General features: G+C 39.7%; 1 non-coding gene across 1 annotated transcript; it reads right to left on the reverse strand.

Moving 5' to 3' along the window:
• Positions 1 to 16,747: 16,747 nt before the first annotated feature.
• LOC130462206 (small nucleolar RNA R71) lies at positions 16,748 to 16,853 on the reverse strand. Its single transcript, XR_008922326.1, has one exon. It is a non-coding gene; the product is annotated as a small nucleolar RNA R71 (small nucleolar RNA).
• Positions 16,854 to 17,382: the final 529 nt, after the last annotated feature.

Below are 17,382 nucleotides of genomic sequence, written 5' to 3' on the forward strand. Positions count from 1 at the left end.
AAATTGATTGATTTCTAGATCAATTCAAGACAGGCTAGTCTTACTTGTTGAAAGTAACAAAAGATATGAACTATTGTTAGAACACCTACACAATAGAGTTCAAAGCTAAAGAGAGATTTTTTGACTTTATTATTTCACCTAAATTTCAGTGAATACTGGTTTATTTACTCAAAGTGATATAAGTTTGAATCTGTTTGGCTAGTTCAAAGATTCAGAAGTATAAAATCCACTTGGCAAGAAATCATAAATATCTAGGTTAGATCATGTTGATGATTACTTAAGTCAAGAATGATCATCAATGATTGTGTGTAGTAAAATTCACAATCTATCTCCATAAGATATAATATATCTAAGTTGGAATGATCGAAGTCGATTAGTACTTGATTCGATCAATGATGGATCATAAAAGAACTTTCCTATCATTTCTAAAACAAAATGCTCAACTACCACCAAACTAAACCAAATTCGTCAAAGCTATTGAAAAGTAATTTCAGAATATCTTTTCATAATATATCTAGAGAGTTCCTAAACTCAGTGGGAGCTTAGTGTTTGTCATTCGAAAAACTAAGGCCCAAGTATAGATATATGTTTCATTGTGATTTATTCAAATGAGACACAAGGGTATTGTTTCTACCACGAGTTTTTTGAGAACATAATGTTTGTTTGCTCGAAATAATGTCCTTTTGGAGATTCGTTTCCAAAATGACAAGTGGGAGAAAATAGACCTCGAAAGTCTTCGAGGCGAACAACAAACATAACGGACATTCCGGAGGCTTTTCGAAGTTCTTTAGAAAATCCGAACATGTATTCTTTAAGGACTTTAGAAGTGGCTTTAAAGAATAGACATCTCTTAGAAGACTTTACAAGTGCTTCAAGGAGAACAGAATATTCAAAGGACTTTCAAGTGGCTATTGATATTTTATTGTTTGATGTTCTATACCCAAGTAGGCATAGAGTTTAAGTCACTGAACCTATGAAATTCTTCTATTAGATAGTGAAGAAACATGGAGTTCAGGTCACTGAAGCTATGCGATTCTTCTATTAGATAGTGAAGAAACCTACAACTTGCAGTCAAACTATTGTCATATAGATTAATGAGTTTGTGACTTGTAAGAAAGCTATGACGAAACCTAGATTCCCTAAAATGGTTAGAGGCCATATATAGACTCAAATGTTTTAGATGGTTAAAGGCCATAAAACATAACCAATGTTTTGATGACAAAATTGAAATTTTGTTGATTTGCAAGAATAGATTAAACACCTATTGGTTGCAAATTGGTTTTAAGGATAAAAACCATCAAACGTGGAATTGTGTTCACACACAAAGCTAGATTAGTTGCTAAAGGTTACAAGCAAATTCACGGCATGGATTGTGTTGAAGCCTCATGCATAATCGTAATGCTCAAGTCTATAAATCAAGCAATGATTGCATATTGGTACATATGGCAATTGGATGACAAAACTTATTCCTCAATCAAATGTTGGAATAAATATGTACATGGTATGTCATAAGATTTGTGGATCCAAATAAATGCTTGAAAAGGAAAGATAGCTTATGAAATCTAAGTACAGATTTAAGCAAGCAATTGGGAATTGGAAATATATCTTAGTGAAGCTAATAAGTATTTTAGTTTCATAAAATGTACATAATTCTTATAGATATATAAGAAGTTTAGTGGGAGTACGTAAAACTTAATTGGTCCTATGTGTATCACACACATATCTCTCTATTGTGAAATAACATTCAAATGCTAATGACTAAGATTTGAAATTATTCATCAATGATGGACCATGGCGAAACTTAGTACATACTGGGTATTAAGATCTATTTACAAAGATCTTATAATATTGTTTTGGATTAAGTAAAGGAATTTACTAAATCAAACACGAAATACTCCATTGGAGATATTCGACCCATGTGAATAAATCTAAGTAATGAATGTTTGAACTATGTATAAGCATTTACTAAGTTAAACATCAAAGAGTCTAAATGAGATTCTTGACCTATATTATATGTCAAAGAATTTAGTTGGAATAAGTATCTACTGAAACTAGATGAGCTAAAGTTACATGAATAGAATTCAATTGGGAATTATTCTGCAAAAGAATTTTTATCATGTATGATATAATATGAGGATCGCCAAAAACGTATCGTATGACTTTAGGCATGACGAACATGTACCAATCTCTATTGATCTAAGTGAAGATCAACTAGATTGAAATCAAGAATACTTATGGTACTTGAAAAGGTACATAGGAATAGTTCTTGATTCAAGGAAATAAAGATATGCTAAATATTGATGCTACACGCATAAACACTGGTAAAGGATCAAGCAAGATCCCTTTGGAGTTAACCATTGGCAAGGACGAGCTATAGAGCATCGTGTTTTGAAATGGAAACATGGATTGGAGACCATGACTTGTTGCGTGGGAAATTAAATATTAATTTCTATGTTCTAAGATACAGCTGGAAAGTCTTCCACATATTTGTAGACTGCTTGGATAAGTAAATCCAAACAAAGCATCACTAGCAACCTAAACAGTTGAAGTAAAAGTACTTATTGCCTAAGAAGCTATAAAACAGAGTTGTTTATATTAAAAGTCTGTTGACTTAATGGTTCTTCATTGCAAAATGCGTAGAACCACTAATGTAGCAAGAAAGACTAGATCACAAAATAAACATACTCAAAAGATCTTATCATCATATCTCGAAGAACATTCGATGAAAAGGATATTAAGATTGGCAAAGCATGATAACTAAACCTATGCAACAAGTCAGAAGCAACACTCACGTTGTAGCACTGGAAATAAGGCATAGCTTTGAATTCCATGAACTTTTTTAAAGATGGGTTTGAGGCCCATGGTTGTAAAACATTGGGGTTGAACACTTATCATATATGAAATGTATTTTCATATTCCATTTAATCTTGGTTTAGTATTAAATGATGAGTCCCTTCAAATTTGACGATATATTCAAGATAGACTGTCAGGACCAATCCTGTGACTAAGAAATGTCTATCAAGTGAACTTGAATGTCAAAAGTTGAAAAAGGTCCCTGGTCGGAGTTTTCTATAAAGATGGACGCATAGAAAATGTTAGACGACTAGAATGCAAGATGACTAGTAGTTCTGTTTCTTGAACTATGTGGACATGGCAATGTCGTAATCATTTGCATAGATACTTACTTTGGGAAGACTAGTATCGGACTGACCTATGAAACTTTACTGTAAGAGATAAAAATCTGTCATAAGTAAATTTCATTAAAAATTATTAGACACTAATCCTCAATACCTGAGTGATTTGAGATTACTTGTTTGGGAACTGCTTACTTTGACGTTGTCAACCGTCGCACCGTAAAAGGAGGCTATAAAGGCAACGCTCAGGTAATCACCTATTAAACGAAGTTTAATCTCAAGATCGCAAGATTGGGATTGTCCTCCCATAAATCGGGATGAGATATAGGAGTCGCCATTCAGTTTTTAACGACAATGAGAAAAAATGATAAAACCCGGTTATCGTGATATAAAGGGAGTGCAATTATGTTTGACCACGACGGCCATTGGTTCCCTTGTGATCCCTGGTTTGGGGATCGCTCAACGTACACCCGCAGGGCAGAGATTGAGAGTTCGGGGGACTGTAACTACCGAGAGGAGTGCTCATCGATAACTCCAGAGGCAGGTTATCCTTACTAGCTCGGCATAAATAATTGAAGGGAAATGCGTTAACTATTAAACTATTCTGAATTGATTTTAGCAATATGCAACACATAATACTAAATCGATCGTGATTATCTTTTTTAGATTGATTTAAGGTACCTAGCATGATAGTTCAATTGTCTAAGGTATTATCTTTATTAGGCGTGATAGATCAATCAAATTAATAGTTTAACAATTTTATAAAAGGGTGATGAAAGCGATTAAATCATACGAAGGGACACATCACGACGCACCCTTGAGAGGTGCGTCACGGTTCTCAGAAAGCTAACCACTTGGCTTTGCTATTTCTCCTTTTATTTAACGAATCTCGGGTTTCTGAGAAGTGTTCCAGTATTTAGGCTTAATTCATCAGCTACAAGGGACAGGATACGTTCTGTTCGACCTTTAGGTCGATTGCGACAGAACGCGAGATCAATTTCGTAGCGTGAGGCTTAGGCTTAGGGTTGGAGTCAATACTCAGATTATGAATTGTGTGTTATGTTGTGTTCGTCGGTTTTTAGGCTGTATTTATAGGGAAAAGTGGCGTAGAAAGATAGATTTTCAGAAATATGAATACGAAAAGGATTAGGAAAAGAATCCGTCCCAGGTATTTTCGGTGCCCAGCTCTGGGCGTCAAAGATTTCGGCGCCAAGGGCTGGGCGTTGAAAATAGGATCTGGGCAGAATTCTTTGTCAGATTGGAATCTAGAGTACGGAGTCTATTAAGAGACTTAATCCGAGTTATTTGGTGCGTATCAATTTACGACGGAATGCGTCTGGGCCCTTTACGAACTCTAGGTTCGTTATGAGTTTAATTAATACTTTAACTCTTTTATCGAATTGCGATAGGAATAGAATTCCTTTTACAATTTCTATCTCTTTTAGGATTTATGTTGGAGTGCAACACCTAATTCTGACAAGTTTCTAACTTTTCATTCTTACTACTTTTAGCAATTACCTTTTACGGAAGCTACTATTTTTAGCAGGTTTCTATAAATAGCAGTTTGGCTGAAATGAAAGGGTGATTGAGATTCGTTATTTTATAGGAGATGCGTTGCCAAGTGGAGATTTACGTTCTCATCATCGAACCTTCCCTTTCGGGAATGGGGACAAAAGTAGGTGTCTACAATTAGCCCCCACTTTGACTGAGTCTTGGAGTAAGACGATGGTCAAAGTATCAGACGGAGTGCGTCATACAAGCCATGGTGTATGTGACCTGTTTTGCGAGGGTCTCACGAGCCCTCGAGTGATAACATTTGACTTAAGGGTCATCACTTGAAGTGTTAACATATTCCTCACGTGTCATTGGAATTTGTTAATTATAGAAACTCCCTCACTTTGTCATTGGAATTACCTACAGATGTATAGAAACTCCCTCACTTTCTCATTGGAAGTATCTACAGACGTTTTCGAAATCAAAGCTATAAAGTGTAACCAGGCCTGGCCAAGCGTGATCACGAGGTAAAAATATTTTTAAAGATTCTCATTTTCAGGGTTAGCTAAACGAGAAAACCCCCTTTGTTTTTATAGGACGTAAAACGAAGGAAAATCCAGCACATCGCTCCTTTTTGAAAAAGCGGAAAACCAATCCTTTGATTTTTGGAAAAGGGAAACCATCTTTTGATTTTCGGAAAAAGATAAACCACTTTTTGATTTTTGGAAAAAGATAAACCATCCTTTGATTTTTGGAAAAGGGAAACCATCTTTTGATTTTTTTAAAAAGATAAACCATCCTTTGATTTTTGGAAAAGGGAAACCATCTTTTGATATTTGGAAAAAGATAAACCATCTTTTGATTTTTGGAAAAAGATAAACCATCTTTTGATTTTTGGAAAAAGATAAACCAGGAAAAGTTATCGCTGCAGCGACTAAGGACCTGCGCGGTTAGTGACGCAGACCCCGCCTGTTGAAGGTGGGCGAGCCTGTCCGCTGAGGGTGGACGCCCCGTCCGATAGAAGTGGACGAATATGTTTTGATGTTTTTGAAAATAAGGACCTACGCGGTTTGTGACGTAGACCCCGCCGGCTGAAGATGGCGAGCATGTCCGCTGAGGGTGGACGCTCCGTCCGATAGAAGTGGACCAATCTGTTGTGATCTTTTTGAAAATAAGGACCTACGCGGTTTGTGACGTAGACCCCGCCGGCTGAAGATGGCGAGCCTGTTCTCTTTTTGAAGAATTTATTTTCTTTTTATTTTTGAAAACTGAGGACCTGCGCGGTTTAGTGATGCAAACCCCGCCCGCTGAAGATGGGCGAGCCCTGTCTGTTAAGGGTGGATGCCCCGCCCGCTGGAGGTGAGCGAACCTGAATTCGTCTTTTTGATTTGGGACTCGCGGGGTTCGTGCCGCGATCCAGCCTGATTGAGGTGGGCAAGTCCCTATTTTATTTGTTCTTGTGATTTCTTTTGAGAATTTTTTATTCATTCTTGTAAGGGCGAATTCTTTCGGGGGATGCTCGGATTTAGTTGCAGCCTTAATGTGGGTTGACAACGTGCCTAGACGGACCATAGTCTCGTGGTTATCATCTTTCATGGATTCGAGCTAGTCTTTATGGCTCAATTTTGCCATTACCTGGGTCCTTGATTAGGGGACTATGTATAAGTATCAACGGCGACCTTTGTCTGGAGGTCCTAATCCGGTTTTATTTTTTTGAGATTATCCAAACCGGGACTTCGTACAGCGTAGTCTGGGAATATTGTTTTAACTTTGCATACTCTCTTTTGAAGTATATATTTTCTTTCGAGCCCCCAAGCACTCGTGCTTGACGGTCATTTTTTGTCAAAGAGGTTCCTTGGGGATACGCATTTTGTAATGTCCTTGATTGTGTTTGGGATCGTGCTCGTAAGTGCGAGCGATCTCTGTAGTGGTGTGCTACTCTTAACAAAGCCGTGAGGTGCGACTTTCAGTAAAGAAATCGGCAATTTTCGGGTCGAATGGATACGGCAGGACCCCATAGAAATCCGGGCCTTTTTTGAGCCTGGGTTCATTTTCAGCGCCCAGGCCTGGGTGTTGAAATAATTCATGCCCTAGGTTGGGCGTTGAAAATGTTGTTTGGGCTGGTCTTTTGATGACACAGTTGGCCTCTCGTTCGTTCGTTTATTTCACTTGGAAATTCTACGTATTCTCTTCTCTTTTGTTTTTCTTTATTTTTGGAACGTAGAATTTTATTATAGATCACAATGAGTTGAGCTTATTTTCAGTGCCCGGAGCTGGGCGTCGGAATATCTGGCGCCTGGTCCTGGGCGTTGAAAATGCGTCCCAGGAAGGACTTTCTCGTGATGATTTCTCGAGAAGCCGTAGCCGATTGGTGGACTACGGTGTTTGTCGCTTTGGGGCGATTTTAAAGGAACTGTTGCTCTTAAGGCGTACAGTTACTGCAATAGTCGGGCGAGTCTATATGGCCCGAGGAACATACCTTAAGGCGTAAGACTTTGATCGCTCTTGTTGTTATTTTGAACGTATATTTTTTTCTTTTGAACGTGTTCGTGAATGTTCGATACTTAGAATGTATGTGCGAACGAGCGTTCATAGAATGGCCGTTGCGTGCGGTCCATTAATCAGTTCTCTTGAATCATTTTTTTTTGAGCAATGACTGATGTTGAATAGTTTTCTTAGAAGCTTGATAGGGTTCAGGCCCATTCATGAAGTGGGCTCAAGCATCGTGCCCTTTTGATCGTTCAAACATTTGCTTTGAGACTTTTTTATTTTATTTTGCTATGGTCGTTTCGTAGCTTGGAGCCCCTAAGTATGCATGTTGGGATGCTTCCTTTTGGCGTACGATTTTTGTAGGCTCTTTCGAGAAAGATGCCTTGGGGTTCCGCTCGTGCAGGTGCGAGCTATCCCTTCCGTGGTAGGTAATGTTTTGCTACCTTTAATCCTTAATGTAGAAGTCGTGTGGCTTGCATTTTGAATTTGGGCGATAAGTAGTCTTTGCCTCATACTCTTGGTCGTGCCCGCATTAGTGCAATATGCCTTACTCTTTTTTAGACTTGTACCGTGGGATGGTTGAACTTATGGTGCGACGTATGCTTGTGTGGCCTAACAGCGTGTCTTAGAACATTCCTCCAGGTGTTGGGATATATCATCATTATTTATTTATTTTTTTCATTGGTATCACGCCTCGTTCAGGTGTTCGAACAAGTGTAGCACCTTCTGTGTGGGTGTGCACGGCTTATTACTTCGTTCGATGCGAGGATTCATAGATGTTTCTTTCTTTCTTTTTTTTTCTTTTTTTTGATTTTTCTTTCGCTTTTGCTTTGGAACGACATAGACTGTGTAACGGGCGCTTGTAGGGCGAGCGTTATGTGCAGTAGTTTGATCGGAGTTTTGGTGACTCGGGATTTTCAGTTACCCTTGTTAGTGGGGTGACTTTATATATTCTAAGTAACGCTTAGAATTTGGGAGGGGTTGTAGCCATTCTAAGTTTTGTTTTACACGATCAAACCTTAGGATTGTGCCCCTATGACGTGTGTATAGCATTAGCGTCGAGAATTTGCGATAAAATCGTCATTTCGAGCATTTTTAGAGTGTTTTTCTCAAGCCCCCAATTGTGGCTACGGGATTGGCTTGGTGCTATAATGCTTGGCATACGTTTTTATGCATTCATGGTGACATGGATCATGAATAGTTTGAACCAGGCCCGTTTAGTGCGAGGTACGTTCGAGTAGTGATTTGCTACTTCTCTTGTAAATGTCGTATTGTGCGACATTGCCATGGTCAAGGTGGTCACTTGTTGAAGTGTGCCTTGACCAAAGCTAGGTGCCTTTCTTTACCCATAATCATTTTTAGAAATCTTTTTGACTCACTTGCAACATCTGGATAAACGCATACTTAGCTTAAACCAACGACACTTTATTATGTTCGAAGAAGTCTTTGAAAATTATTTGGAATCCGAGCCCTACTGTGTACAATCCGAGGTGTCCTAAGTAAGTTGACTTATAGAAGGGTTCGTACAGGATTACATGAGTGAACCAAAATACTGTTACGATTTTCGGAATGCTGTCTAAGGATTTGCTGGAAGCCAGGGTGCAGGCGTCAAGACATTACTTGTGCCCGTGTGGCACATGCTTTAGGTTTTTAGGGTCCTCTTTTCCAGAATTGCGGGAGTATAAACCGTTTTCAAATTGACTTAGATTTACTCGGTGTATGTCTGCACAAAAGGTCAAGGTATACTTAGTTCTTTCCCTAGCTCTTTCATTTCAATTTTTAGCTCCCAGTTGATATTATGTCTTCTCATTAAATTATGCTTTCAGATTTCAATTTTAGATGCCCGTGTGATATGTCTGAGTGGGGTAAGCCTTGGTTAAGTGCCAAGTCCTATTGACAATGTCTGATTTTTTCAAAGGGGATTCGCAAGCATTTGAATTACCGTGAACGGATACCCTGAGTTCGAAGGAACGATGGGGCGATGCCGTAGAACAATCCTCTTTATTGCAAGCTTACTGCCTTTACTACTTGTTGGCGTTTATGACTGTGTCTAGTGGTGAAAGAAGGTCTTTAAGTGAGTTAGTTCGCTTTAGGGAGGGTCAAGTCGTGTACTTTAGAGGTCATGGACGCTTGCGCTAGCCCCCATTCAATTGAGGCAAAGCGATCTTTTGAGTCTTGGCTAAGTGGCTAGGAGTGTGAGTGCTCCTTCTGGCAAGGGTACGTGCCCTTATTATTTTTTGATGTGTGCTCATTTTGGCATCTTGATGACTTGGATTCTTCCTTTGCCTTAAATTTTTTCTTTTGACTTGGATTTCAAGTAATTAAATTTCAGTAAGGGACTCTATTTTTTATTCTTGTTATTCTATAGGCTCTAACATTTTTGCAAATTGGTTGGACCGAATCATGAGTTGCCTACGTATCCGCCTTAAATAGATTTAATTTGGAATCAGGTCTTGCGTAGTTCTTAGCCAGAAAATGGTTTCTTAGAATGCCGATTTCAAACAAGTACGTTCGAGTGGAATCGTAATGTTTGAAATAGGATGAGATAAGTGAAGTTCATTATTATTTTAATCTGCTGCTTTGCCGTAGGCCAAAAACTTGTTTCATTTTTTAAGTACATGTATTAGCACAAATCTTTTCATGTATTTTTTTTGGTATGTATATCTGAATACGTGTTGTACCCCCCCAAGTGTTTCGTTATTTTTCCGTATATGTGCGGATAAAATGACGAGCACTTCTGGACAAAATTTGACAAGCAGAGAGATTCCACGCCCAGGCTGGGGCGTTAAAGATTCCGGCGCCCAGCTCTGGGCGTTGAAAGTGATTCCTGGGGAGATTTCTTGGCGCGTTGCTTCTTTTCGTTTTGTGCCAAATATTTGCGAATCTTTTTTGTGCGCTAAATGCTCTTTTTTTTTAGACGAAATTTAAAGGTGCTTTGCAAAGTTTTTTTTTTATTATTTTTATTATTATTTTTTTTACGTTAAGCGTATAATGTACTTTTCATTTGTCCTTTTTTATTTGTGACTCAAGACGGCTTGAAAGATGAGATAGGATAATTTGTATGGGTATTAGTCAAGCACGAGGATTGGAAATGGTAGAAGATCGTAGAACTTTATGTAGTTTTGTGGTATGATTTGGATTGGTTGACTCAATTCTTTTCCTTCGTTTACTTGGGTAAATTTCGCACTTTGGGAGGTACGGGCTAAGTATTTCATGGCTCGCTCTTTTTCGTTTTCCCTTTTCTCTTTCTCTTTTTTCTTTTTTTGCTTGGGATTTCCCCCCTCTTTATTTGGGCTAAAAGGTAGATGGTTGTGGTCTTTGAGTCACGAGGCGAGACTGAGTGAGCCTCGTTTGGTAGGCCTATAGTGGACCTTTAATTTTAGTAGGCCTAGGGTGGACCCTTAAATTGTCTTACTTTGCAAGCGTATTTAGTCGTTTCTTAAACTGTGCAAATAGCGTAGATTAAAAATATTGTTTTTACTTTATTGAAATTTAACAAAAGAATTACATCGAAAATAATTTTTTTGCTTCTTTTCAGGTTCCAGTTTCCGGGATTTAATTGGAAGTTGTGATTTAGACTCGAACTTTCATTAATTTTTCTGATTATAACCCGTGTATGAATACAAAGAGGTGGCCTAGACTCAAAATAATGACGTGGCGTAAGCCTATAATACTTGACCAAGATACTCTCAGACTTAGGCTAATTGGACCATAACTTTCGTTGGTTGACACTTTAGATTTTAACCCTTGGGTGTTCATTTGTCTTGCGCCATTTTGCTTAATGTTGGCAAGGTAGTTAGTTGGGGAGATCGAATTTTAATTTTTGCGAGACTAGAATCATTAGTGCGGCTTCCCTCTTAGTGTGTATTGCTTTACCCCGATGGTAGCCTTATGGCATGCCGATTTGGGTATTTTCATGGTTCGTCATGTTGCATTCATGGAAAATCTTTTATTCCGTGCTTAGGAGTACTTCAAGGAGCGAGTGGCTCGAGAGGACTATGATAATCGTGACCCAATGTGATCATTAGCCTTGAGGCCATTAATTTTTTTTTCGCCAATAGTATTGACACCTTAGGCTTACTTTGGGGGTTGTGCGACCATGCATGGAGGGATGATTGTTTCCATTTTGCAAATACTTGAATTATATAACATATTCTTTTTATTGGTGAGAGAGAGTATTAAGGCCGTAGATTCTTAGCAAGGGATGACAATTACATACGGGTGCTTATTGATTTAAACGTTAGGAAGGGAGACTCAATATGGTTTAACCTTTTAGCTTGCAGAACGACACCAAGCATTAGGACCGATTCTATGTATAAGACAACTAAGACTTAGGATTTAGATTGTATTTTGGGATAGCCTAGTCTAGACTCGGATTTATTTATTTTTTATTCGAACGTTATTTTTCCTTGAAAACTTTATTCGAACATCATTTTTTGAATACTTTGCCCATGTGACATTCAAGGTCATTTTAATTAGCAAGCTCGGTTTTGGTGCCGAACATTGTCGTCATAGGAGGCCTAATGACGACACAAGGAGTTGTTTATTTTATAAGTCGTTCTTAGAATCGAGTGCCTTTTTCATACGTCCTCGTAGCAAATTTGTTAGGAATTTTTTATTGCTACGTATAATTTGTGCGCGGGCACCGAGGCTGCGGTGCCTGGCCAAAGGCCAAGCAGCAACTTCAGCGCCCAGCAGGGGCGTTGAAATAATTGGCGCCCAGCCAGGGGCGCTGAGAATGCGTCCCTGACTGGTACTCGTATTCTGCTCGTCTATTTTTTTTCGTATATACGATTTAATTTTGCGTGCTTGCCCAATAACGTCCCTTGCGCGTTATGCAGCGTCGTGGGATCCGTTACAGGTCGTCCTGGGCGTCGCTTATTTTTGTGGCGATCGCCCGGGATTGCGGGACACGTATTTAGGTATAACCCTTTGGCCAATTGGTGCTTATGAATGTTTGGGCAATTTTTAGGGTCGTTGGTTTTCTAGCGTTATTTGTCACACACAATCACAACACAATCACGTAATTCGCTACACATAACTAACATTACAACATGAAGCAAAAATAATATGTCACGTAGTTTATGATAGGCTTCTATGGTTAATATTTGCGCCGGCTTGGTACCGCTTCTATCGTAGATCCAACACATGCCCCGGTCGAGGTAGTGCATTCAACAGACGAATTTCGTCCCAAGAGGCCAATCACGATGTAAGCCAAGGGGGCATGCACCAATGAGAGGGACCTTAGTGGGCGAGCGATTGGGTTTGGGACGGGTGTACTACTAGCGAAAAGTGCCGAGTGGACAACATTCGAAGCGTATGCACCCCCCGGTTGGCGATGGGTATCCTTAGTCCCAACTCCCAAGATGAAACATGCCAAGGGAGCCGAGATTTGTTATGCGGTTCTGTCCGTTCACATTAATATGCTGATTTTCAGGTCGTCCCAACTTGATAAGGAAATAAACGCGGAGTAGGATCGTTTCACCCTTCGGCTATTTTGATTACCTACGAGCACGAGTATTTCATTAACGTTCCCCAATGGAGTCGCCACTAAGAGGGGGTCGAAAAAGCACGAGGCTAATGCATGACCTCGTCCCTCGTGGGCGTGACGTCGTCAGATCAAGTGTAGTTAGATTTCCTGTGAGTTTACACCCAATCGACTAGTAATATAGGAGTCGCCATTCAGTTTTTAACGACAATGAGAAAAACTGACAAAACCCGGTTATCGTGACATAAAGGGAGTGCAATTATGTTCGACCACGACGGCCATTGGTTCCCTTGTGATCCCTGGTGTGGGGATCGCTCAACGTACACCCGCAGGGCAGAGATTGAGAGTTCGGGGGACTGTAACTACCGAGAGGAGTGCTCATCGATAACTCCAGAGGCAGGTTATCCTTACTAGCTCAGCATAGATAATTGAAGGGACATGCGTTAACTATTAAACTATTCTGAATTGATTTTAGCAATATGCAACACATAATACTAAATCGATCGTGATTATCTTGTTTAGATTGATTTAAGGTACCTAGCATGATAGTTCAATTGTCCAAGGTATTATCTTTATTAGGCGTGATAGATCAATCAAATTAATAGTTTAACAATTTTATAAAAGGGTGATGAAAGCGATTAAATCATACGAAGGGACACATCACGACGCACCCTTGAGAGGTGCGTCACGATTCTCACAAAACTAACCACTTGGCTTTGCTATTTCTCCTTTTATTTAACGAATCTCGGGTTTCTGAGCAGTGTTCCAGTATTTAGGCTTAATTCATCAGCTACAAGGGACAGGATACGTTCTGTTCGACTTTTGGGTCGATTGCGACAGAACGCGGGATCAATTTCGCAGCGTGAGGCTTAGGCTTAGGGTTGGAGTCAATACTCAGATTATGAATTGTGTGTTGTGTTGTGTTCGTCGGTTTTTAGGCTGTATTTATAGGGAAAAGTGGCGTAGAAAGATAAATTTTCAGGAATATGAATACGAAACGGATTAGGAAAAGAATTCGTCCCAGGTATTTTCGGCGCCCAGCTCTGGGCGTCAAAGATTTCGGCGCCAAGGGCTGGGCGTTGAAAATAGATCTGGGCAGAATTCTTTGTCGGATTGGACTCTAGAGTACAGAGTCTATTAAGAGACTTAATACGAGTTATTTGGTGCGTATCAATTTACGACGGAATGCATCTGGGCTCTTTACGAACTCTAGGTTCGTTATGAGTTTAATTAATACGTTAACTCTTTTATCGAATTGCGATAGGAATAGAATTCCTTTTACAATTTCTATCTCTTTTAGGATTTATGTTGGAGTGCAACACCTAATTCTGACAGGTTTCTATCTTTGCATTCTTACTACTTTTAGCAATTACCTTTTACGGAAGCTACTATTTTTAGCAGGTTTCTATAAATAGCAGTTTTGGCTAAAATGAAAGGGTGATTGAGATTCGTTATTTTATAGGAGATGCGTTGCCAAGTGGAGATTTACGTTCTCATCATCGAACCTTCCCTTTCGGGAATGGGGACAAAAGTAGGTGTCTACAAAATCATAGGCTATCATTATCTGTTTATTTGATCAGTTGAACTCTGAAACCGAGAAACACCTCTGGACATAATAAGGATGACAACTCTTACCTTATGTTCAAGAGCAAGCATCGAGCGACAAAAGAATTAGGAAATGCACACTTGTCCCTAAGGACAAGTGGGAGACTGAAGGAAATAATGCCCTTGGTCCAACTATGCATTTAATGTTAAGTCTAATAAATGATGTTCAGTATTAATTAACAAGTTAATAATTCAGTGAGATCAAGTGAGCTGAATGCCTAGCTAGAGGCCGCTTCAGTTCAAGTGGAATTAATGATATTAATTAATCCACAACTTACTCTTGACTGAACCCGTAGGGTAACACAAATAGTACGTAAACGGATCAAGTATTTAATGGCATTAAATACTCCATCTATGGATATTCGGAATCGACGGATCTTGGATTCAGTGGGAGCTAAGATCGTCAAAAGCAAGAATTGAATACTCCGGAAACGATGATATTGCCGGAAACGGAAATATGGATCGTATCGAAAATATAAATATTATCCAAGTCGTAGATGTTGCCGGAAACGGAAACATTATACGTATCGGAAAATATTATCGGAAATGGAAATATTACCGGAATCGGAAATATTACCAGAAACGGAAATATTGTCAGAATCGGAAATATTATCGGAATCGGAAAATAATTCCGGAAACGGAAATATTAAATATTTGTTCGAAACGGAAAATAATTCCGAAATCGGAAATGTTAAATATTGTTCGTATCGGAAATGAATTCCGGAATCGGGAATTTAATCGGAAAGCGTATCGTACGAATTAGCATCGGACGAGGCTTGCTAGACGAAGGCCCAGCACGAAGTCAGGCCATCGCCCAGCAAGCCACACTCATCCAATAACACGCCAAGCCTCGACCAGGCCCAGCGCAAGGCCAGGCCCAGCCAAGCCTTGGCGCGCGCGAGCTCATCGATGGGCTGCGAGCAAGTGGGCCTCAGCGCTGTGCGCTGTGCGTGGGCCGCAAGGCTTGCGCATAGGCGTGCGGTGCTTGGGCGCTGCGTGCATGCGTGCTACACGAATCCTAAAGCTATCGGGATTCGTCATATGATTAAATCCTAATCCTAATAGATAAAGTTTATTTAATAGAGTCCTAGCAGGATTCTAATTGAACTAAATTAGTATTCTAATAGGATTATAAGTCCTTTTCCATAACTCTATAAATAGGTGCCTAGGGTCACAAATTTATACACAGCATCGAAGTATTCAAAGGTAAGATTTTGAAGCAAAAATCAGCCAAACACTTGCAACCATTTAGCCGAAATTTCTAGGAACCTTAAGGGCGATTCTAGTTGGTCAAGCTTAAGGCGGATCCGGACGTGTTGTGGACTATCTACGGAGGGACGACACTTGGAGTCCTAAAGAATTGTTCTTGTTCGGTTCGGGCGCAGCTTGGGAAGGCACGCTACAAAGTGTATGCATCTAAATTATGCTAAATGATTATGTGTAAATAATATGTTTCCTGGCATTAAGGTTTTCCGCATGATTTATGTTTTGTCATATGTATCATAACCTGACATAGTACAATTGGCAATTTTGATTATGTTAGCGACCGTACTGCATATGTTGAATTGAAAGTGTTAAGACCCGACCGTAGGATTAACATGTACTTTAATACTCACCTTAGTTTATTGAATTCTGGATTGATTTGTGTTCTTGGAATGGTATAAGCATGGTGAACCGAACAGACGCCCTAGACCTTTTAATTCATTGATAATTTCACATTTACATTATTGCTTTAGCTTCATTAGTTAATAATATCCAGAATCAACTTTCGTTATTGAAATAGTTCGTGTAATTGGGCAAAAACTAATAGAACTTGTCTCCCTGTGGGATCGACCCGTATTTGCTAAGTATCTGCTAACAACAGACTCCGTGCACTTGCGGTATCACTTTTTAATTCATCAAGTTTTTGGCGCCGTTGCCGGGGAGACGGCTAGATTCTATTAGTTTTAGTTTGATTATTTGAACTGTTTCCATTGTCTCATTGGAACTCTCAGTTCCAATTGAGGCAAATTTCACTGCGTTTTCTTGTTGTTGTTTATGCCCAGGTCTGCTAGAACGGGCGCCTTGGTTCCTCCCGATCCCGATCTTGGTAAGACTCTTCGACAACTCAAAAAGAAACAACAAAAGAAGAAGCAGTCAGAGTCTCAAGACTCACAGACTCCACCGAGTCTTACGATGTCTAAATCCTTGAAATCATATGGGGTTCCTTCCTCGAATAGTGTTCCGACTGGGCTCGCAATGCCAACTATTGATGCAGTCAACTTTGAGATTAAGCCAGCTCTAATCTCCATGGTCTCACAAAATCAATATGGTGGTCATCCATCTGAGGAACCCACCAACCATCTGCAAAGGTTCAACCAACTGTGTGGTACTATCAAGCATCAAGGGGTCACTCAAGACCAATTGAAAGTCATGTTGTTTGGTTTTAGTCTTCATGATAAGGCTCAAACATGGTTGAATGATGTCAAGGAGACAGAGTGAAGTGCTATTTCACAGGCCTTTCTAGAAGAATTCTTTCCACCCACCAAGACTGCTGAAATAAGGCATAAGCTGACTACATTCACTCAAGAACCTGGTGAATCGTTTCGAGAAGCCTGGGATAGATTCAAGGCTTTGCAGAGGTCGTGTCCGCATCACAACATTGAAAATGGTTCTTGGTTCAGATTTTCTACCATGGTTTGCAAGATGAAACAAAGAACACGGTTGATTCTCCTGCAGGGGGTGTTTTTCTTAACAAAGAAGTGGATGCAGGTTATGATTTTCTCGCCAATTTAGCTGCCAACCATTACAGCACCACCAGAACCACATCTAAGAAGGGAAAATTGGATGTCGATGCTTATGCTCTATTGTCCTCACAAGTGGCAGCCTTGAACCTGAAGATCGATTCTTTGAAGGCTCCTCAATCTGGTACTCCCCCAATGAGTATCAATGCTATGTCTAGTGTAGCACCAGTGACAACTTCTTACTGCGAAGTATGTGGCATCCAAGGTCATTTTGGTCATGAGTGTCCTTATAGTCCGCAGGATACCACGCAAATGGAGCAAGTGAATGCTTTTCAACAGAGGCTACTTAATGACCCATATTCCAATTCATATAATTCGGGTTGGAGGAATCATCCAAATTTCTCATATCGGGGCAACAATGTTCAGAATCCTCAACCCCAGCAACAAT

This window comes from Spinacia oleracea, chromosome 5 (assembly GCF_020520425.1).
Source record: "Spinacia oleracea cultivar Varoflay chromosome 5, BTI_SOV_V1, whole genome shotgun sequence".
NCBI classification, from domain to species: Eukaryota; Viridiplantae; Streptophyta; class Magnoliopsida; order Caryophyllales; family Amaranthaceae; genus Spinacia; species Spinacia oleracea.